This window comes from Nicotiana attenuata, unplaced genomic scaffold, assembly GCF_001879085.1.
Source record: "Nicotiana attenuata strain UT unplaced genomic scaffold, NIATTr2, whole genome shotgun sequence".
In the NCBI taxonomy this organism is placed as follows: domain Eukaryota; kingdom Viridiplantae; phylum Streptophyta; class Magnoliopsida; order Solanales; family Solanaceae; genus Nicotiana; species Nicotiana attenuata.
The window spans coordinates 450,207-473,822 of NW_017670300.1; the positions used below are offsets into that span (position 1 = coordinate 450,207).

The window sequence follows — 23,616 nt, forward strand, 5'->3', positions numbered from 1 at the left end:
AGCTACTCATAATTTCATTCGAAGACAAAATACTAGAATTCATATACCAACAAGAACGAATGAAAAAACAGAGAAACTCGTAAGCCGAATTCCAATGGCCTTCGCTCCTCGTATGTTTCTTACCTTCAAAGTGGTGTCTCCTCCTTCGTAAGGACGTTTTATGGTGCTTATATAAGACCTAGGGAATGTAGGAGGCCGCTCTAACCAATCCCAAGTTGGCTAGGAAAACCTGTAGCGCAGGTCTATGACTCATGCGAGGCGAGCCCGGGAAAACATCTACTTCCATGCTTCTAAATGTAGGTATCGTGGCCCCCAGGGCGTAGCTCAAGTGGCAAAGGGTGGAAGATTTACGTCTTAAGTCACAGGTTTAAGCCCCCACGCTATGCAAAGCAAAGCCTGGTATTTAAGTGGAGAAGGGTAGAGAAAGCGGGCCCATTATCCATCGAGTTTCAAAGGCTGCGGTTGGTCCAAAGAATCGGCCCCAGACGAATTTCTCGGTCATAAAAAAAAAATGCAGGTATCGTGATAGGGCTCGCCTTGCTTTCACTTCACTGTTTTGCATGGCTGCTGAAACCTCGTGGAGGTCAAGCCTGCTCGTGACGCGAGCAAGGCATACGTTCGACTCTCAACTTCCTTTTTTCTTATTTTCTTTACTCAAACTTGCGCCTAATCATTTATTTTTATTTCTCTTTCATCCAAAATACTTGCTACACACGTTAGACATGTAATTAACTCAAAATACCCTAATAACAATGCAAATCACTATAACTTCGCTCTAGATATGAGGCAAAAATATACTAAAAATATGAACTTTAGCCGAATATCAACTACCATTATTAATTTTTTAGCAGAAAAAGAAATTAAGTATGTAGAACACATAACACAAAGGCTAGAAGTTGCTTCATCTTGTCAATCGCTGTTCCTAATTGTAAATTAGGAAATTAGATTTTCTATATTGATAATTATTGGTAGGTTATCTTTAAATATGTAGACATGAATGTAGTAAGTTTGTGGATGATAATTGAGGAAAATATTATAAAATAAAAATTAAGTATTCAATGGCTGAAGCTAGGGGATGCCAACAATGCCTACTTCTTTGCTAACTAAAAGAGCATGTATGATCAAGATAAAATTATAACCCTAGCAATTGTCAAGGGAGACATAATGCAGACCTTTGAGGGTATTGAGTAGGAAGTGATTGGGGGTAGCACCCTGCGAATTCGGGCTAAGTTTGAACTCATTAAATGCCTGTGGTTAAACCCGAACTATGGTAATTGATGTGTAATTACATGAAAAAAAATCAATATCTAAGAACGTATAAAGTGTACAAAATATTTGGAGTTAAAAAGAGCTGAAAAGAAGCAAAGTTGGAAAATTGGATCAAGATATGGCTGACTTACGGACCGTGTGTTTGACATGCGGGCCGTATGTCAAGCCATGTGTGGGGTCCTAAATAACCACTTAAAGTTGGAGAAATTTCAAGTCTTTGAAATTGAATTATGGAGCCACTTACGTACCATATAACCCGTATATCCACCGTCGGTTGAAAGTACCGAAAGATAGAAAAGTCGGGTTGGACCGTATGTGTGACATATGGGCCGTATATTAGTCGTATCAGCCGTATATGAAGTGTATATCCACCACAATAGGCTCCAGGAGTTGACATATGACCAACATACAGACCATATGTTGAAAATGACAGAAACTCTGTAAATATGAGAATTTTTGAGATTTCAAATTCTATTTTGTTCTGCCCGACTTTTTGAGGAGAAAGACACCCTAGGACTTCTCCAAATCATATAACTGAATTGCTAATCAATCCCCATGGATATTTCATCAAATTAACAAGTATTAACACTAGATTAACATCTACATCCTCTTATTATTTAAAATCAACTCGAGATCGTTTGAAGAGAAATTTTTGGGTTTCGAGAGGTAAGTCCCTTGATTACTTGTAGCTTTTATAGGGTGAATTGGGGTTCGTGTGGCCTATAGAAAGATATTAGAATGTTGGATGGTTCGTGAATTGTCAAGAACATGAATTTTAATCTTAAACCCTAGTTTTTCGAAAAGGGTGAGAATTCATAAAATAGGATCAAAGATCTAAACTTTATCATAAGTGATTGTAAAGCGATTGTTGAAAGTTGGAAATCGAATTTAGGAGCGTCATTAGCGGATTTGAGGTATTGCTCCTTGAAAATGCTTTTTAATATAAAGTATGTCTCTTTTGAAAATTCTTTTCAACTACATAAGTATTTGAACTACACTTTTTGCACATGGACAAGCTCGCATCGAGTCTCGTATTTTGATTATGTTGTATGCTATACATATGTATATATGAGGTACCTTATACATGAGTTATTAATTTTGAACCTGAACTACGAACTTTTGAACATGATTTTTTGAACTAAGGTATAGCTTTCTGAAATGCTCTTGTTAAAAGAATAATGACCATGCACAATTCGGCTACTATGCCACGACCAATGAAAGGACATAAATGATACACTGAACTTGTGTGGGCCTGTGCTGGCATAGTTTGGGCCTATATTGGTAGTGATTCAAGGCCTGTATTGGCAAATAGCTCTGACCTGTATTGGCATGAACTGAGCTTGTGTATTAGCACAACTTGGCTTGTATTTGGCATAATGGAACTTTCGGACATAACGAATGTGAACTGGATAATTCTTTACTGTTGATTTGTACTAACTACATGATTTATTCCGCATATACTCAGATATACCATTATTGTTTTTGATGGTATGTTAGGTGGTAATGAAGAAGAGCTGGTACACGTAAATCGAACGGGCTAGGAGTACTTGTTGCTTTCGAGTTGTTGGTGAGTCTACATCCTTGCTCTTGGGGCTCCATTAAGTCATTTATTGTTTCTTACTGTATTAGTTTTGAGATGTGTTCTGAATTAGATTGTTTTTCTTAGAAGATCCATAGACAAGCGTCATATTGTGGGTAGTGTTGTGCAAGTCTTTGCTTAGCTTGTTTTTGAGTTTTGGAATTGTTAAATTCTAGCTATTTAAATAATTTTATTTAGACTTATCTCATCTTTCTTATAACTTAATGACTTATTAAAAGAACATGATTTCATTTTATAAGGTGCTTCCAATATGGCCCCTTTAGCATTGTTTCGCTAGAGTCGGGTTTGAGGCGTAACGGCCAAAACTTACTTCAATGGAAAGCTCTTTACAAGAGCTATCAATTTATGTAAGAGTTGGGCCGCTTATCAGTGGCCGGATTTTGGTCAACCGGCGTTTGACCGGTCGGAGCTGTCTGGAGATTCCTTCTGTCTTTTCTTTTGAGTTCGTTAGGTAATCCTTGTCCCTTTCTTCTTTGTTCCTCTCTATCCTTTTGATAATTAGAAATTAGGTTTAGTTGTTCTTCCGATTTTATCACTGATTAGTTTTAAAACTGAATTATTCAATTGTCGACTCGTTTAATTCGTATTTTTCATGTTAGTTCATTTTTTGTTGTTTGTCTCTTGGATCCAGATTTTATTTGGTAGTACTTTATTTTGGTTTGTGTATTTTGTCATTAGTTGAGTAAATTAGATTTCACTTTGTTTAATCAGTGTGTACCTTGCAATTTTGGCATAAATTGGAGTTTTGGGATTTTTGTTTTATGTTTTTTTGTCAAAGCGATGAAGAGGGTTTTTGGGTGTTAAAGTGGGTGAAATTCAAAAATAGCCAGATTTACAACCGGTCGTTCAAAAATAGCTCAGTTTCAAAAGTAATCAATATTTAGCCACTTTTCATGTAAAGATAAATTTGAGCGAAAACACTGTTCAAAACCCGAAAAAATACGCCAGTATATTATGCTGGAGTTCCAGCATAAGTATACTTGAACTCCAGCATATTATACTGGAGTTCCAAGATAAGTATATTGGAACTCCAGCATAATATGATGGACTTCCAGTATAAGTACACTAGAACTCCAGCATAATATACTGGAGTTGCAGCAAGTATACCGGTCCAGCATAATATACTGGAGTTTGGAGCACCGGTGCTCCAGTCTCCACTATATTATACTGGAGCCAACAAAGTATACCGGTCCAGCATAATATGCTGAAGTTCATACACAGGTGCACCGAACTCCAGTATATTATGCTGGACCGATCTCTGCTGCAGCAAAATAGTGGTTATTTTTCATTGACTTGGTAAACGCTGGCTATTTTTGAATGACCAGTCCGAAAACTGGCTATACCGTGCTATTTTATCTGTTAAAGCTAGGGATGATCTTGGGCCACAGGCAGGCCCAAGTTTTCTGTGAGTAAAAGAGTTGGGCTTAGGGAATATCCGTTAGAATAGGTAAAAATTGCACGGGGCGCCCTATTTGGTCGCCCCCATTTAACCTATACCCATTTTTTTAAAAAACTTTTAATTTGTACCCACTTTTTAAATAACTTCAGCCCCCTTTCTCCTCCTCCTTCTCCTCCTTAATTTTCTTCTTCAAGTTACAAAACAAACTGGTATTTAACTCCAGAAGCAACGCTGCTTTAGTTATAAGGTCAATTTTTTTTAATTGAACAGTTCGTCAGTTGTACTTCTGCTTCAAATTTACAGCAAATTAGTCTTAGGAAAAAGATTAAGTTACCAGTAGGATGAGCTGTAAAATTTTGGAGTTTTTGTATGTTTATTCGTGTTTGAGCTGAGAAGATGTACACTATTTTTCTTAAAAAATCACTGCTAATTGTGGTGCTTCAGCTCTAGAGCTGAAGTTCGCCAGTTACAAAAACAAAAACTTCGCCAGTTACAAAACAAAAACTTCAGCTCTAGAGCTGAAGTTCGCCAGTTACAAAAACAAACTAGAGCTGAAGTTCGCCAGTTAAAAAACAAAAACTTCAGCTTTAGAGCTGAACTTCAGGCTCGTCTACTAGAATGCTGAAGTTTTGCGTGATTGCCTTTGCTACTTCAGCCCTGTATGCTGAAGTTATGCGAAAAAACGAGTACGCTTGCACTTTTTTTTGCAAAGCGGGCACAAGTTAAAACGTGACACAAAAAATGGGTATAGATGCAAATGCCCCTTAGAATAGTGAGGAAGTTTCTACTTTCTAGAGGTTAGTAGAGGAAAAGAAATAGTAGAAAAGGACCATATAGCAATAAAAGGGGTAAAATAGAAATAAAAAAGGACTGAAAAGAAAGAGAAATAACAGAGAAGATGCATTTTTATACGTTCCCTCTCACACAAGACTCACGCATTCACCGACTGACTATTCACGACCCATTCACTCTCATTCTCTCACCGATACACACACAATACACATTCTCATTCACAGAATTCATTGGCTCTCTCGCTCTCACACCTACTCTCTCACCTACACTTCTCACTCCTTCACAAAGTTGGATACACACTCAATCACACACGTCTGGAAAATGCTGAGAAACAGTTTGAAATTCAACATCTGAGATCCGGAAAACCAAAAAAAGAGAATGAAATTCTAGAAAAACAAAACAAAGGAAGAACACAAGAGTTTTTGGTAGATTACTTTGGAATTTGGATTCAAACAATTCAAAATCGAAGCTGTGGTTGTTTGCTGCTGATTTCGAGTTGATTTTCTTGGGTCTCAAACTTTTCTTCCTCTGGTTTGGGACTGTTGTTTTCTGCTGTTCATCACTGCTGAACTTCATCTTCTGTTCAGACCTCTATTTAGTTTTTGATTGTTGTTTAGGTATGTTCAGATGTCTCTGCTGTTGTTGTTTGAATCTTAAATGAAAATTCAATTTGTTTATGTGCTGATTCTGTTCCACTTCACAGATTTGTCATGTGTAATTGTTGATCTGTTTCGATTTACTTTCTCTGTTAAGTTCTGAAACTATTATGTTCTAAATCTGTTCTAATCCTTAGATTCATCATGTGTATCTGTTAGTGTAAGTTTTAGTATTTGAATTGATTAATTGTCGATAAATAGAATAACACTTCCTAATATCGATCGTTTAGTTTATGAGGTTGATGTTTCATGTTCAAATGATATTGACAGGTTAGACTGGTCCTAATTTGTTGTTATTTTGATAACCAACGCTCATGGCTAATCTAGTTCCCCAGGATAATCCAGTGGCTCGGTTTTCCTTGTAAATTAGAAGATCGCTGGATTTTTTGAAAGCTAAAATTGGCTAGTACTGTAAGGGATGTCACTATAATGTTTATTCATGGTTAGTGTAGCAATGAACTTGAACACTTCCGATTGCTGGCTATGTATGTAATAAACTGAATAATTTCCTAGTTCATTCTTGCTGAAATCAAAAGTGATTGTTGGGCCCTGTCAAATAAGAACACTAAGAACTGATTTTTTTTTTGGGATTTTTACATACCTATACACTATTAAAAACTTTATTACGAAAAATATCCATGTTTTGGTATTTACCCGACCTAACCACATTTTAATTATAAAATATATACAATCCACCTTAAAAGGCTCGCAATTCATTATTTGTGCCTTCAATCAAGGGATTTAATTACACCATTTTCCTTTTTTCTCTCCTCTCTCCCCTCTTCTCTTCGGGTTAAACTTATATTTAGGGATTTAAAGAATCTAATCTCTCAGATCTCGATACGGTCTCTTACAGTGTCTATTCTTTCCTTTTCTTTTAACATTTTTCCTTTCCTTTTAATTTCTCGAACTGGATGTTTAATTCTATCACGTGGTATTAGAAGGAAAATTTATGTATTTGTATAACAGCGGGAAGAACATATATTTTCTTTCTTCCCACGCCTAAAAATTCAGCACTTTAGTTTGCCTAATTTTGGCTTTGGAAGTCAACCTATTCTGGCTTTGGAGGAACGAAACTTTAATTATTGTAATTTAGAAGATGCACAAATTTTCATTACTACCTTTCATTTGACCAACGAGATCAAGATCAGGCACAACGTTTGTTTAAATTTATTTTGAAAAACTTGTTTTGCTTCAAGAAGAAGAAAGTACTGTTAAACCTTCACATTTTCGTCAATGTTCCAAAAAATATTTTACCAATCAAATGAGAAGAAAGCTTTTTTTGTGTTTCGCTAGCATTAATTTATCAAGTGATTCTATTTATACCACGCGGTATGTAACTTTTCTAATCGTGTAACGACCAGATTAGTCGTTTTGAGCCCTAGCACGTCATTCAACAGTTTGAGGCCCTGAACAGCTTCACTTCAGGTATTATGACTTGTACGCATGGTCATAATTAAATTTCGGGAAGTTTGGAATTTATTTGGAATGAAAATTCTCATTTCAGGAAGCTTTAAGATGGCAGGATTGACTAAGACTGGATTTTTTAGTAAACGATTTTAGAATCGGGATTGAAGGTTCCAGCAGGTTCGTATGATGATTCTGGACTTGGGCGTATGTCCGGATCGGGTTTTGAATGAGCCGGGAGTATTTCGGCGCCTATTGTGGAAGTTAGCATATTTGGAAGAATTTCATAAGTTTGGGTTGAAGTGCCTTTCAGTGTTATCGATGTCCGTTTGGGATTCCGAGTTTGGGAATAACTTCGTATGGTGATTCTGGTATTGGGAGCGCGATCGGAAGTGAATTTGGAGTTCTGTGGGTTATTTTGGAGTCATTTGGCTAAAGTTAGAAATTTGAAGGTTTTTGAGAAGTTTGACCGGAAGTGGACTTTTTGATATCGGGGTTGGATTCCGATTCCGGAAGATGGAGTAGGTCTGTAATGTCGAATATGACTTGTGTGCAAAATTTGAGGCCAATCGGACGTGATTTGATAGGTTTCTGCATCAAATGAAGAAGTTTGAAGTTCTAAAGTTCATCAAGTTTGAATTGGGGCTGGATTCACTATTTTAGCATTGTTTGATGTGATTTGAAGGCTCGACTAAGTTCGTAATGTGTGTTGGGACGTGTTGGTATAATTGGTTAAGGTCCCGAGGGCCCCGAGTGAATTCCGGGTGGTAAACGGATCGAATTTGGACTTAGAAGAAGGGCTGAAGCAGCTGGGCTTCAGGTGTAACTGCACCTGCGAGGTTTTGGCCGCAGGTGCGGTGCCGCAGAAGCGGCCACGAGGGTCGCAGGTGCGATCTAGGCTAGGAGAGCTGGGACCGCAGATGCCGCCATCCCGCCGCAGAAGCGGGACCGTACCTGCGGAAAGAAGGGCGCAGATGCGGAAGTTGACGGGCTGGAGGAAGACCGCAGAAGCGGTCAAGTGACCGCATGTGCGGAAATGCTGGAGGCAGTGAGGTTCTTTAAATCGGGGGTTTGGCTCATTTCAACCCCATTTCTTCCATGGGAGCCGATTTTGGAGCAACTTTGAGGTGCCATTTTCACCACCAAACATGAGGTATGTGGTTTATACTAGTTTGAGTTAAATACATCGATTATGTATATGTTTTAACATGGAAATTAGTAAAAAGTTGGGATTTTGAGGAAAAACCTAGAAATTCGGTATTATTGGATTTTGATCACGATTTTGGACATGAAATTGAGAGTAAATTATATATTTGAGTTCGTGAGGTCATGGGTAAAGTTTATCTTCGAAAAATTTCGGAACCCGGGCACGTGGGCTCGAGGGCGATTTTGTCAACTTTTCAATGCAGAGTTGGGAATTTATATAAATTGAACTGTTATAAGTATTAGGATATATTTTCATTGGGTTGCCCATTATTTGGATAGTTTGGGAGTGTTGGCATCGATTTGAGTCATCCGAAGGACGTGGAATGTCGGTTATATAACTTCGGAGCGAGGTGAGTCTCCTTTCTACCCTTGTAAGAGGGAATCGTTTCCATAGGTGAATTAATTGGATATGTGCTTCTATTTGTGGGGGCTACGTACGTACGAGGTGACGAGAGTCCGTGCGTAGCTACTATTATGCCTATGTCTGGGTAGTCCTAGGTTATATCATGCCTTGATTGATATTGTTGCTTAATTTGTGTTTATTGTTGTTGGAAAAGAAACAAGATTAAGGTTGCGTAATAATTGGGTTGAAAGAAGGAATTTGAGATTTTAAGAGTTTCCATTAAACTTCGTATTTTCAGAAAGAACTGCTAAATATCTAAATAATTTCAGAAACCTATATTTGACCCCATCGCATGTATAATTCGCGAGCGGGGAAGTCTCTTAAATTATATTTGACCGCGTTGCACGTATGATTCGCGAGCGAGGTAGTACCTTTTACTACTCTCATGGGAGCGGGCCCATCACCTCGGCATGTTTATAGATGCATCTATGGTTCGCGCCATGCGACCCTCTGGCGGTGCACAATTTATTTTTATGTTGGATCGGGCGGTACGCCTCGGCATTTCCTACATATATATATATATATATATATATATATATATATATATATATATATTATACTCTTGGAATCGTGCGTAACACTTGGCCAGAAGCCAGTGTATCTGAGGGATTTTCCTAGATTTGAATCATGATAACTTCCTTGACGGAAAACCACTATAATTGTACACATATGCTTCGGTTATGGAGGGAACTTGCTAGCTGAAAACTTGAGCAAAATTATGAAAAATGGGGATGGTATTATATGTTTTATACATGTTTATTTCATATATTTGCCCTGTTTCATACTTATTCCTTTTTTTACTGTAAAGATATTATTGGACCATTAGTAAGTGTCGAAGTTGACCTCTCTTCACTACTTCTTCGAGATTAGACGGGATACTTACTGAGTACATATTTTTGTACTCATGCTACACTTGTTGTGCATTTTTGTTGCACTGGCACATATACCTCTAGGGGCCTAATGGGCGTAGTAGCATGGATGATATAGAGACTTAGGCGAGCTGCATGTCTCGAGGCGACCGCAGCCAACATAGTCTCTTTCATTGTATTGTATTTACTTTCTGTCCAAATTTGTATTTTGGACAGTTATTGTACTTCATTTGATTTCTTAGTGATTGCTCACGCACTTGTGGCACCGGTTTCTGGGATGATTTCGGGGTTATTCAGTAAATAAATGTTGTGAAAACATCATTATTTATTCAGTGAAGTTTATTATTCATTGTTTAATGTTTAGAAGAAATTATTTAAAAATATTAAAATGAAAATTTACTAGGTATATGGTGTTGGCTTGCCTGACAGTGGTGTCCGGCGCCATCACGACCCTTGGTGGATTTTTGGTCGTGACAACATGGTATCAGAGCACTAGGTTCCCTTAGGTCTGACGAGTCATGAGCGAGTCCAGTAGAATCTTGCGGATCGGTACAGAGACGTCTGTACTTATCTTTGAGAGGCTATAGGTCTATTAGGAGCACTTCCTTTCTTGATTTCCTCATCGTGTGATTTGATCCCTTGAGGCTTATGCCTTCATTTCCTTTCCATTCAATCTTATGCGACGCGAAGAGCTGGTTATAAATCGGAAAGTGAGTAATTGTAATGATACTACAGATGTGGTGCGGGATGTTTCTCCCTGCGTGGTTGGTTGGGCTATTGTTGCCGCCTTGCGGACGGATATTCTGCCGTTTCAGCTCAGTAGCTGTAATTCTGAGAGCTTTGAGGCTATGCACAAGTTGCTATGGTGCTTATGAACGGTTACCGCGCAGTAATGATGTGATGGTAGGATGCTTGCCTGTGCGTCGGGGCAGTGAATGACTTGATGGAAGGTTTACTCAATGCACGATTCAGAGATTCAGTGTTTTATTTTCGACGGAGGAAAGACAATCAGACTATGTATGTTCAGGTTGGGTTGATGGAATAACGAGACTGGTGTTTTCAAGTGCGGTGGAATTTTCATCTGCGACGTGGTGTCGTCGTCCTCGATTGAATGTGTCAAGTTTGCTGGTGTTATGATCTTCTTCAATTCGCCTCTGGGCAGGGTATTGTGAAATGGTGTCGGGAAAACGGCTGTTAGAGATCGTGGTGTGCGGTGGTTCAGGATTGAATCGGTATTTCTAATGTCGACGGCTCGGGGAAGACGATATTTGGAAGGGTTTAAAGTTAGTGGCGATCTATTTGTTCAGGTGCTACAGAGATAGATTTTTATTTAAGGCAACAACTGGGCAGCGAAGGATGAGGAAGGACACGTGGGGAGTGTTTTGTGGTGACTAAACTTCTAGAAGGCCAAGTGTGGGAAGTAGGAGTCGAGTATTTGCTTAAAAGAGTGAGTTTGGCCAAAGTGGGAGAGTGACAGAGTAACATATGGGTTCAGTGGCAAGATAACTACTCACCTTGAGGAAAAGTTAGAGTAATTTTGGAATTTTAGTGGACGATGATTGGGTCCACGGGCTTAATTTGAAATATTGGTTATTATACGGCGGGAGATTGGATGCAACAGAAAGGGAGTTGCTTGATATGAAGAAGGATTTAATATAACTTTGAATTGGAAGATATTGTCGCATATTTAGTTGAAGTCCATAAGAAGTGAACGGACTAGTACAATTGGTGAATGAGCACGGGCTCAGGATGGGATATTGATGTCGTAGTGATTATACCCCGTGCAACGACGTTGGAAAATGTCGGCGTGTAATTTCCACAGGTGGGTTATTGTCACGACCAAAAAATTCCTCCGAAGGAGTCGTGATGGCACCTAGTCTCTTAACTAGGTAAGCCTAACATAAACTGAAATAACATTGATGCCTTCTAACTTTAAATTAACCAACTCTGAATAATTCCAAAATTTTCCAAAACCGGTGGTACAGGTCACAAACCCATCTAAGAGTAATTACACAAAATAATACATCTCTGCCCCGAAACAATAGAGCAAATGGAAATAATTACAAATGAAGGTGACTCCGAGACCTGCGAACGCAGCAGCAGATTACCGTGAGTCTCCACTGCGACGACCCGCACATCTACTATCATCAATACCTGGATCTGTACACAAAAAAAATATACAGAAGTGTAGTATGAGCACACCACGGCGATGCCCAGTAAGTATCAAGACTAACCTCGGTGGGGTAGTGACGAGAAACAGTCAGGACACCTACTGGTCAATTAAAATTAACAGGATATGATAATAAACATCGAGATAAAGATAACGAAGTAATATCAACTGTGGAGAGGAAAAAAAGAAATCCAAGTACAAACAGTATAAACAATAAAGGGAGAACACGGATAGCAACAAACGGAAATCACGTAAATCAGATAACCCAAACGATTCAACACTGATATGACGGAGACAGAGACAAGTAAGAATGTATCCAACTAAAGAAAAACAATGTCAACTCAATCAATCACATCATGTTTAATACACTATCCCGACCATTTCAATCCTCGATTTCTCATATCATAATCTCAAGTTTCGAACTTTCAGCAAAAATGGCACCCCGTGCCCACATATTTTCCATCTCACTCTTAACAACAAAATCCCCATGATATACAATACCGAATGTCCTTACAATCGCATTTAAGATGTTCAAGAAGTCCTATTTACATAATATAAATAAAATTTGAATTCCTAAATAAATTTGGAAAATCGGCGAGAAAAGATGAAGTTATCTTTAGAAATCATTCGAGTAAGAAAATACCCCTTTAAATTTAAAATACAACATCGGATGAATTATTACCTTTAACAGGGGAGTTGATATCTTAAAACTTGGTAGAAATTTCTTTTTAAGTAAAATACAACCTCAGACGGTTTAAGGGAATATAATTGAGAAACTAATTGAATTAAGGATGTAACAATTATTGAAGTTTGAAGTATTGGAACGTATAAATATATATATATATAATACGGTGAGGTATTGAAAATATTGTGGGTTCTAACAAAAGGGTCACAGCAATAAGGAATTTGACAGTTTAACATTTGAATTGATAACAACTAAACATAGCAAACCGAAGGTGCACGGCACCAAAATCCAATCACTAACAAGGATAAGAGGACCAAACACAGAATTTCACTTTCGTTTTATTTATCTTGTGGCAGGCGTGCCACCCGCTCCCATTTCANTATAAATATATATATATATATATATATATATATATATATATATATATATATATATATATATATATATATATATATATATATATAGATACGGTGAGGTATTGAAAACATTGTGGGTTCTAACACAAGGACCACAGCGATAAAGGAATTTAACAGTTTAAACATTTGAATTGATAACAACAACTAAACATAGCAAACCGAAAGTGCATGACACCAAGTCCAATCACTAACAAGGATAAAAAAACCAAACACAGAATTTCACTTTCATTTTATTTATCTCGTGGCAGGCGTGCCACCCGCTCCCATTTCACTTATCCTGTGGTAGGCGTACCACCCGCTCCCATTTCATATATCTTGTGGTAGGCGTACCACCCGCTCCCATTTCATTATACCTTGTGGTAGGCGTACCACCCGCTCCCATTTCATTATATCTTGTGGTAGGCGTACCGCCCGCTCCTATTTCATTATGTCTTGTGGTAGGCGTACCACCCGCTCTCATTTCATTATATCTTGTGGTAGGCGTACCACCCGCTCCCATTTCGTTTTCTCATAATCAGTTACAAAAGAATTCCGGCAAGGGAATGATAAGGAAACAACAATACCCCGGCAAGGGAATAATAAGGAAAACAACAATATCCCGGCAAGGGGGTCAACAACAAGAATAAACACGTCACGGCAAGGGAACCAACAGTAAGAATTTAAATATGTCCCGGCAAGGGAATCGGCTATAACCAAACTTGTACCATTAATTAACTTCACAATGAAACCTCAACTACACAACAAGATGTAATAAGCACGTGATAACTACACCGACAACCACAACAATTGGACATGTAACCTATTTGCACGAAGTCATAGAGGAACTCACAACCAAAAAGTATCAAAACAATAAGGAAGGCAATCACTTCAATTAAGGCAATTNGATGTAATAAGCACGTGATAACTACACCGGCAACCACAACAATTGGACATGTAACCCATTTGCACGAAGTCATAGAGGAACTCACAACCAAGAAGCACCAAAACAATAAGGAAGACAATCACTTCATTTAAGGCAATTTAGGGTCAATGTAACACATAACAATTAGAGTAAAGCTAGCAACGTCATATGGAGCATATAGGGGCAATTTAAGCAACTAGGAAACCCAATCATAACAGGATACTTTCCACATAAGGACCTAAGAACCTTATAGGCAAATTTCCCACAAATAAGTCCGAGCACGCACTCGTCACCTCGCATGCATGGACTACAATTATCATAGAAGACTCAATTCCTAAGGGGAAGTCCCCTACATAAGGTTAGGCAAGATACTTACCTCAAGGGCGACAAACCGATACTCTAAAATGCACTTCTCGGGTGAAAAGATCTTCGGACGGCTCAAATCTAACCAAATTAACGTCAAAGCACAAATACAACACATAAGAAACTATTCCGGATCATAAAGTTTCAATCTTTACAAAAATATAAAAATCGACCCAAAAAGTCGACCCCCGGGCCCGCACCTCAGAACCCGTCAAATTTTACAAAATCCGATCACCCATTCCAAAATGAGTTCAACCATACAAATTTTATCAAATTCCGATACCATTTGGTCCCTCAAATCACGGTTTTTCATTTTAGAACTTTTCTTCAAAAATAACTCCTTCCCCAACCCCAAACACAATTTAAATGATAAAAGTAAAGACAAATTCATGGAATATATTTAATTATAGGTGAAGAACACTTACCCAATCAATTTGTTTGAAAAACCCACAGAGAATCGCCCAAAACCGAGCTCTAGAACTCCAAAAATGTTAAAAATGGCCTAACCCTCGATTTGGAAAACTTATATTCTGCCTAGATATTTAAAGCATCGCAAACGCGGAGGAAGTCTCGCGTTCGCGAAGAAGAAAAATGAAGGCTGCCAATGTGTTTCGCGAACGCGGAAGCACGCACGCGAACGCGAAGAAGGAAAATATTATGGCCCAGAGATTGCTCTTCGCGAACGCGTGAAATTGTACACGAACGTGGAGAGTGGAATTGCATAGCTACGCAAACGCGTGATGGGGGACGCGAACGCAATGAGTAATAAAGCAGAGCTTCGCGAACGCGAAGAAAAATTTCCAGGTGGTCAGTAACAAAGCTTCGCGAACGCGAAGGGCCTTTCGCGGACGCGAAAGAGGATACCAGAAGCAGAAAACAGTAGTTCAAAATAGGAGAAAAATGACTCGTAGCCCATCCGAAACACACCCGAGGCTCCCGGAACCCCGCTAATCACACAAACAAGTCATATAACCTAACACGGACTCGCTCGAGGTTTCAAATCACATAAAACAACACCAAAGCGACGAATCAAACCAAAGATCAAACTTATGAATTTTCAAATCTTCAAATATCAAATCTCATGCCGAAACCTATCAATTCAACTCGGAATGACGCCAAATTTTGCAGACAAGTCCAAAATAACATAACGGAGCTGCTCCAATTCTCGGAATCGCATTTCGATTCCGATATCACGAAAATCAACTATGGGTCAAACTTCTCCATTTTTCAAACTTCAACTTTTCCAACTTTCGCCGAAATGCCTCGATTTACCCTACTCCAAATCTGAATCCGGATGCACGCCTAAGTTCAAAATCACCATACGAAGCTATTGGGATCACCCATGACCCATTCCGGCGCCGCTTACTCAAAAGTCCAATTCCGGGCAAATTTTCACTGTTTAAACTTCTAAAACTATGTTCCTTCTCCCAATTCATTTCTGCTTCATTCGGAAACTGAATCTAACCATGCACACAAGTCGATATACATAATGTGAAGTTGCTCGAGGCCTCAAACTACCGGATCGGGCGTAATTGCTCAAAATGGCCAGTCGGGTCGTTACAGTTATCTCCTGTGAGCAGGTTAGCAGTCGCATGGTGTTGATGAAGCATAGGCGAAGAATTCTACCGGCGATACGGTAAGAGGTCGGATAGCTGAATGAGGTCAATGATTCAGAGTGTTCATGAAAGGTCAAACAGAAGGATTTAAAATAATTTGGCAAGTTGATGGTGCAAGATCATGTCAATGATGAAGAAAGAATCTTGATGGGTTCGGGAGTTGTGTAATGGTGGCTTCAAGCTAAGTGGGAGAGTCCCACCGCCTACGATTGGGTTGCATCGTTATCTTCTTGTGAGGTTTCGGGTTATCGACGTATTGGTAAGTTATTTCGGCTAAGAGAAAGGAACATAGGTGGTAATTTTAGCAAAGGAATCGATAAAGGCGTGCTATAGTTGGACTTATTGACTCATGATCAGGCTTTGGGAAGCGATTCAGTTGGATGCTTCATTAAGATGGGTGTTCAGGTGCCAGCGGAGCCTCGGAGTTGATTATATTCGGGACCAAGCCAGAGTGGGTGACTCTCAACAACGGTCCTAGTGAATTTAAAGGATTTAAAAATGCGGTGCGTAAGGTTTCAAGCCCGCAGTAAGGTTAAGAATTGAGCTTTTGTAGCAGATTATGATTAGAGGCTCGGAATGTTCTATGATATTTTTGACTTGTAGTGTAGCATTGGGAGGAAAAAGGAGAAAAAGACTTCGGATTCGTAGAGGAATTATCAGAATGGGTGTATCAGTTGAAGATGCGAATGCGCGTGCAAGGAGGGTATGAAATGGTTCGTGGGTTTGGAGACAATGTGGTCTTATGGGATGGAGTCACTCTAGGTGAGTGTGGATTTAGGTTGGTGATGTAAAGAATGGAGCTATCGTTATCTCTAAAGCACGTTAAGGATGAATTAGAAGAAGTTAGATTGGTTAGCCATGGTTGAATTGGCATAGTGGTGGCGATAAGTGCGAGGCTCGACGGCCGCCGTAATTGATTATATTTGGAGGTATTCAAGTATTATGGCCTGTCATGTGTAGGCGGATCCCAGAAGGGTTATGGTGGTTTAGACCACTACTTGAGGAATTGAATGTTCTACGGTTATGAGAAGTTATTAACGTGTTGTTATGGTTCTCTTGGAATGAGTTAAGTAAGAAGCTTCTATGTAATGAAGCGTTTACCCTATTAGTGGTTTAAGAGTTATGATGAAATTTTGGCACTATCGCATATTGGCATGTTAGGTGCAGTGAGTGGTATGAAATTTGGAAGTGAGGATCAAGGTTGCGGTTCGGTGTTGACAAGGATGTCATGAGCTCTATAACGACCCAACTAGTCATTTTTTTAGAACTCGTCCCCCTAAATAAGACTTCCCGCGCTTGCGTTAACTAATTTACGACCTGCGGGGATGGTTGGTTCGGGATTTGGAAGAGCTTGGGTTGAAATAGGCACACTTGATTCCTTAAGATTTTCTTAAAAGGCTAAGTTTGACTTTGGTCAACATTTTTAGTAAACGGACCCGGACTCATGTTTTGACGGTCCCGGAGGGTCTGTAGGAAAATATGGGACCTGGGCGTATGCCCGGAATCGAATTCCGAGGTCCCTAGCCCGAGTAATGAATTTTTGTTAGAAATTGTTAAACTGGAAATTCTAAGGATTTAATGAAATTGAATAATGCTTGATCATGTTGGTATCGGGCCCGTATGTTGGTTTTGGAGCCCAGTACAGGTCCAATATAACATTTAAGACTTGCCCGTAAAATTTGGTGTCAATCCCAGTAGTTTAAGTACGTTTCGGCGCGTTAGAAGTGAATTGAAGAACTTGAAGTTCATAAGTTTGATTCAATTGGTTTTAGGGGGTGATTCTTAGATTTAGCGTTGTTTCGGGCGTTCCGAGGGTTCGAGCGAGTCCGTTTTATGATTTCAAACTTGTCGGTATGTTCGGGCGGGGCCCGGGGGCCCCAAGCGTCAATCGGGCGAGGCTCGAGTGAAGTTGGAAATTTTGGGAAGGAGCTGAAGCTCCCAGCTATCTGTCATAACCGCACCTGCGGTTGGTCAGCCGCAGGTGCGAGACCGCGAAGCGGTCTTCCTCTTGCAGATGCAGCCAAGCCAGGTCAGGCCCTAAGCCGCAGAAGCGGCTTGTATCTCGCAAATGCGACCCCGCATCCCAGTTGAGATTCTGTAGAAGCGGACGCCTTTCCGCAGATGGGTGGGTGCAAGTGCGGCCCACGACCGCAGATGCGGAAATCACTGAAGCAGTGAGCTTCATTTATTACGGGCTCTAGGCCATTTTTGCTCACTTCCACTCATTCATTGGGCGATTTTGGAGCTCTTGGGAGGGGGCTTTCACCTAGCATCTTGAGGTAAGTTCATCCTATTTATTTCTAAGTTTAATACTTGAGTCTTGGGTGGATTAACACACAAAAATTATGGAAAATCATGGGATTAGAGCAAAACGTAGGGTTTTGATAAAACTTAGATTTCACCACGAAATTTGTTATGGAATGAAGTAGAAATCATATATTATTGATCCTTAGGCTATAGAGAACAACTTTCTTCGAAAAATTTCGGAATCCGGGCACGTGGGCACGGGGTCGGATTTTAGGAAACTTGTGTTTAAGGTCGGGAAATTACTTTAGTAATTAAAATGCGAACTCTTGAGCTTGTATTGACTAGTTCCTACCTCGTTTAATTAGTTTTGGATCGTTTGGCTCCAAATTGAGGGTTTGAGCAGGTTCTTGGTATTGGAAGCACGTTTTAGAGCGAGGTGAGTCTCCTTTTTAACCTTGTAAGAGGGAATTGTCCCCATAGGTGAGTTAATTAATCATGTGTTGCTAATTTTGGGGGCTACGTACGCACGAGGTGACGAGAGTCCGTACGTAGCTACTATTATGTTAATTGTCCGGGTAGTTTAGGACCCATATCATGCTATGTTTGTAAATGTCTATACCCTTTCATGTTATTGAGATCACTTAGGACTTGTTAGAAGCCGGAAACAATGTATAAGATCGCATGTACTCACTTGATAACTCGTATGAATTTATTTGACTATGATTGTGCCTTATGTGCCCTCTTGATGATGATTGCTATTTTTGGATCGGGCCGATCGCCTCGGTAGAAATAGATGCGTCTATGGTTCGCGCCATTCGACCCTCTGGCAGTGCACATTTCTTTTTATGTTGGACCGGGCCGTACGACCTCGGCATAATGTGCACATGTTATCTATGTGAATTCATATTCATGACTTGTCTTGCTAAATGCCCTGAAATGTAAATGTCTAATTATGAAATTATCTAGGGAATGACTTATCGCTTCATGCTATAAATTGCTATATATATATATATATATATTGTGACATATATGCGTAGTAAAACACTTCTTATTTTAATTGACCCTAGTAAGTGTCAAGTCGACCTCTCGTCTCTACTTTTTCGAGATTAGACAGGATACTTACTGGGTACATATTGTTTATGTACTCATACTACGCTTCTGTACTTAATTGTACAGGATCTGAGGCAGGTACATCTGGTTATCAGTCTGGTGCGTACGCTTGATCGTAGTCCGAGATTCCACGGTGAGCTGCTCCTTTCCTATGCCCACCAGCAGCGTGATGGAGTCTTTCTGTATTTGTTGTCTATTCTAGTTCAGACAGTAGGGTAGATTATTCTTTTGTGTATTCTACTAGATGCCCATATACTTGTGACACCAGGTCTTGGCACACACATTAGTAGACTATTCTTTTGGGATTGTATAACTATTTCGGTTCGATGCAAATTATTTCTTGTTTGAAATTAAAAATTTAGAGTTTGTGTTAACTGTTTGGGAAAGTAAAACTAGAACTTACTAATATTTCCGCGTTGGCTTGCCTGACAACGGTGCTGGGCGCCATCACGACCTGGTGTGAAATTTGGTCGTGACAACATGGTATCAGAGCACTAGGTTTACGTTGGTCTCGCAAATCAGGGGCAAACCTAGTAGAGACTTGCCGATCGGTACGGAGACGTCTGTATTTATCTTCGAGAGGCTATACGGTGTTAGGAAATTGCTCTTTCTTCATTTCCTATCGTACAGTGGTTGGTGTACTAAATTTCCCCTCTTCTATTTTCTCACAGATGGTGAGGACACGCACGATCGATGTTCCAGACCCGGGAGGAGCTGCCCCCCATCCCCCCATTGCTAGAGGTCGAGGCAGAGGCCGGGGGAGGGCACCAGCCTAAGGTAGGGGACGAGGGCATCCCAGAGCTGTTCCAGTAGCACCACCAGCGGATCCTGCGGGAGATCCTATCATTGAGGAGCATTGCGAGGTGCCTGCAGTTGAGCCTACCCCGGTAGACTTCATGACAGCACCGGGTTTCCAGGAGGTCATGGGCCGTATGTTGCGGTTCATAGATACCATGACTCAGGCTGGTTTATTTCCAGCGGATCCAGCTACATCACAGGCAGGAGGGGGAGCACAAACCTCTACTGCTCAGGCTCCTGGTCATGCAGCTGCAGTGTATCAGACTCTGGGTGCACTACCCGCAGATGGGGCTCAGCCAGTTGCTGCAGTGGTGCCCGAGCCCAGACCAGTTGTGGATGGTGACCCGCAGAAGTTTCTAGATAGATGGACTAGACTTCACCCTCCTATCTTCAGGGGTGAGCGCCATGAGGATACCCAGGACTTCATTGATAGGTGCAGGGGCAGACTGCACAACATGAGGATATTGAAGTCGCATAGGGTTGACTTCACTACTTTCCAGCTGGAGGGCAGGGCCCGTAGATGGTGGCAGTCGTATGTTCTTGGCAGGCCAGCAGGTTCTCCTCCTATCACTTGGAGTGAGTTCACACAGTTATTTCTGGACAGGTATATCCCACCCTCCGAGAGGGAAGAGCTACGGTATCAGTTTGAGCAGCTCGAGTAGGGTAATATGTCGGTGACCGAGTATGAGGCGAGGTTTTCTGAGTTATCCTGCCATGCATTAATGATACTTCCTACTGATGTGGAGAGGGTGCGGAGGTTCATTGCAGGATTGCATTCATGCATTAGGGCCAACATGGACCGAGAGGTGGAGATGGGGACTCCATATTAGCTAGTGCTGGAGATTGCTCAGAGGATCGAGGGCTACTACCTGAGAGATAGGGAGAAGATGCAGCAGGACAAGAGGGTCAGATTCTCCGGAGAGTTCATAGGTGCCCCGGCAGGGGTAGGGGTCTATTTGGGAGGGGTCAGCCGAGCAGGCCCCCATATTCAGCACCACCACCTGCTCGGGGTGCTCGAGCGCGCCCCTATTTCAGTGTCATGCTAGAGAGTTCTTATCGCCCGCCAGCTATTCAGGGTTCCTCCGGTGGGTATTCAGGTCCCTAGGGTTCTTCTAGTTTCTATTTCAGTGCTATGCCGGATAGTTCATATCGTCCATCGGCTATTCAGGCTTCTTCTAGTGGGTCTGCAGGCCATCAGGGTCAGCCACCGAGACAGCAGGCCGCCGCACCGCAAGGTTGTTTTAAGTGCGGAGACCTTGGTCATATGAGGAGATACTGCCCTAGGCTTCGGGGCAAGGCAGTACAGCAGGGTCAGCAGCCCATAATTTCAGCACCGGTTGCCCAGCCGCCTAGAGGCAGGGGACAGAGTGGTAGAGGCCGTCCTAGAGGTGGAGGCCAGGCAGAGAGAGGTCAACCAGCTACTGCTCAGTCAGGTGGAGGCCAGCCAGCTGGCGCTCCAGCCAGATTCTATTCTCTTCCGGCCAGACCAGATGCATTTGCCTCAGATTTCATTTCACAAGTATCATTTTCGTCTGTGGCAGAGATACTTCGGTATTATCTGATCCAGGGTCCACCTAATCATATGTATCATCCATGTTTGCTCATTTTATGGTTATTTCTCCTGAGCCTTTGGGCACTCCTGTTCATGTGTCCACTCCTGTGGGCGATTTTGTGGTTGTGGATCAGATCTACCGGTCCTGTGTGGTCATATTCTGTGGTTTCGAGACTAGAGCAGATCTCCTGTTGCTTGATATGATCGACTTTGAGGTCATCTTGGGCATGGATTGGTTATCCCCACACCACGCCGTTCTCGATTGCCATGCCAAGATTGTTACATTAGCGATGCCAGGGTTGCCAGGGTTGGAGTGGAAGGGTTCCACAGTTGATACGTCTAGTCGGGTTATCTCTTTCCTGAAGGCTAGGCATATATATGGTTGAGAAGGGGTGTTTGGCTTATCTGGCTTATGTTTGGGACACCATCGCAGAGTCTCTGACGATTGCTTCAGTTCCAGTAGTTCGGGAGTTTGCTGATGTGTTTTCTTCTGATCTTCCTGGCATGCCATTGGATCGCGATATTGATTTCTGTATTGACTTGGATCCAGGTACCCAACCTATATCTATTTCATCGTACCGCGTGGCTCCGAAAGAGTTGAAGGAGTTGAAGGATCAGCTTGAGGAGTTGTTGGCAAAGGGGTTTATTAGACCTAGTGTGTCACCTTGGGTGCGCTAGTGTTGTTTGTGAAGAAGAAGGATGGCACCATGCGGATGTCCATTGACTACCGCCAGTTGAACAAGGCTACCATCAAGAATAAGTACCCGTTGCCACGCATTGATGATTTGTTCAACCAGTTGCAGGGTGCTAGGGTGTTTTCTAAGATTGACTTGAGATCAGGGTACCATCAGTTGAGGATTTGGGACTCAGATGTTCCGAAGATTGTTTTCCGTACTAGATATGGTCATTATGAGTTTCTAGTGATGTCCTTTGGCTTGACCAATGCCCCAGCGGCGTTTATGGACTTGATGAACAGGGTGTTCAGACCTTATACTGATTCCTTTGTTATCGTCTTTATTGATGACATCTTGATATACTCACGTAGCCTGGGGGAGCACGAGCAGCATTTGAGAGTGGTGCTTCAGACCTTACGAGAGCAGAAGCTATATGCTATGTTCTCCAAGTGTGAGTTTTGGCTGGAGTCAGTAGCATTCTTGGGGCATATTGTGTCTGGAGAGGGTATTAAGGTGGATCCCAAGAAGATTGAGGCAGTTCAGAGTTGGCCACGTCATACTTCAGTGACCGAGATCAGGAGTTTCTTGGGGTTAGCAGGTTACTACCGGCGATTCGTGTAGGGCTTTTCATCTATTGCATCACCTCTGACCAGATTGACCCAGAAGGGTGCTCCTTTCCGTTGGTCCGATGATTGTGAGGCGAACTTTCAGAAGCTCAAGACAGCTTTGACTATAGCACCAGTTCTTGTGTTGCCTTCCGGTTCAGGGATGTCTATGGTATATTGCGATGCTTCACGCATTGGCTTGGGTTGTGTATTGATGCAGGAGGGGCGAGTTATTGCATATGCCTCCCGTCAGCTGAAGATTCATGAGAAGAATTATCCTGTGCACGATCTAGAGTTGGCGGCAATTGTTCATGCTCTTAAGATATGGAGGCATTATCTGTATGGGGCATCATGTGAGGTTTACACTGATCATCACAGCCTACAGCATCTGTTCAAGCATAGGGATATCAATTTGAGGCAGCGTAGATGGCTTGAGTTACTGAAGGATTATGACATCACCATTCTTTATCATCCGGGCAAGGGAAATATGGTCGCGGATGCCTTAAGCAGGAAAGCAGAGAGTATGGGTAGCATGGCATTCATTCCAGTAGAGGAGAGGCCACTAGCCTTAGACATCCAGTCCTTGGCTAACAGACTTGTGAGGTTGGATATTTCGGAGCCCAGCCGAGTCCTTGCATATGTTGTTGCCCAGTCTTCATTATTGGGGGAGATCAAGGCCCGGCAGTTCGATGATCCGCATTTGGCAGTTCTTAGAGAGACGGTGCTACAGGGTAGAGCCAAGGAGGTTTCTATTGACGAGGATGGTGTCCTGCGACTCCAGGGTCACCTATGTGTTCCTAATGTTGATGGCTTGAGGTAGAGGATTCTAGCGGAAGCACATAGTTCGCGGTATTCTATTCACCCAGGTGTTACGAAGA

At 41.4% G+C, this 23,616-nt stretch overlaps 1 long non-coding RNA gene across 1 annotated transcript; it reads left to right on the top strand.

The window, feature by feature from the left end:
- The first annotated feature begins 1,726 nt into the window (after window positions 1-1,726).
- Window positions 1,727-6,267, top strand: LOC109237469. The gene is made up of 4 exons (XR_002069633.1): window positions 1,727-1,935; window positions 2,767-2,836; window positions 3,109-3,320; window positions 5,987-6,267. It is a non-coding gene; the product is annotated as an uncharacterized LOC109237469 (long non-coding RNA).
- Window positions 6,268-23,616: the final 17,349 nt, after the last annotated feature.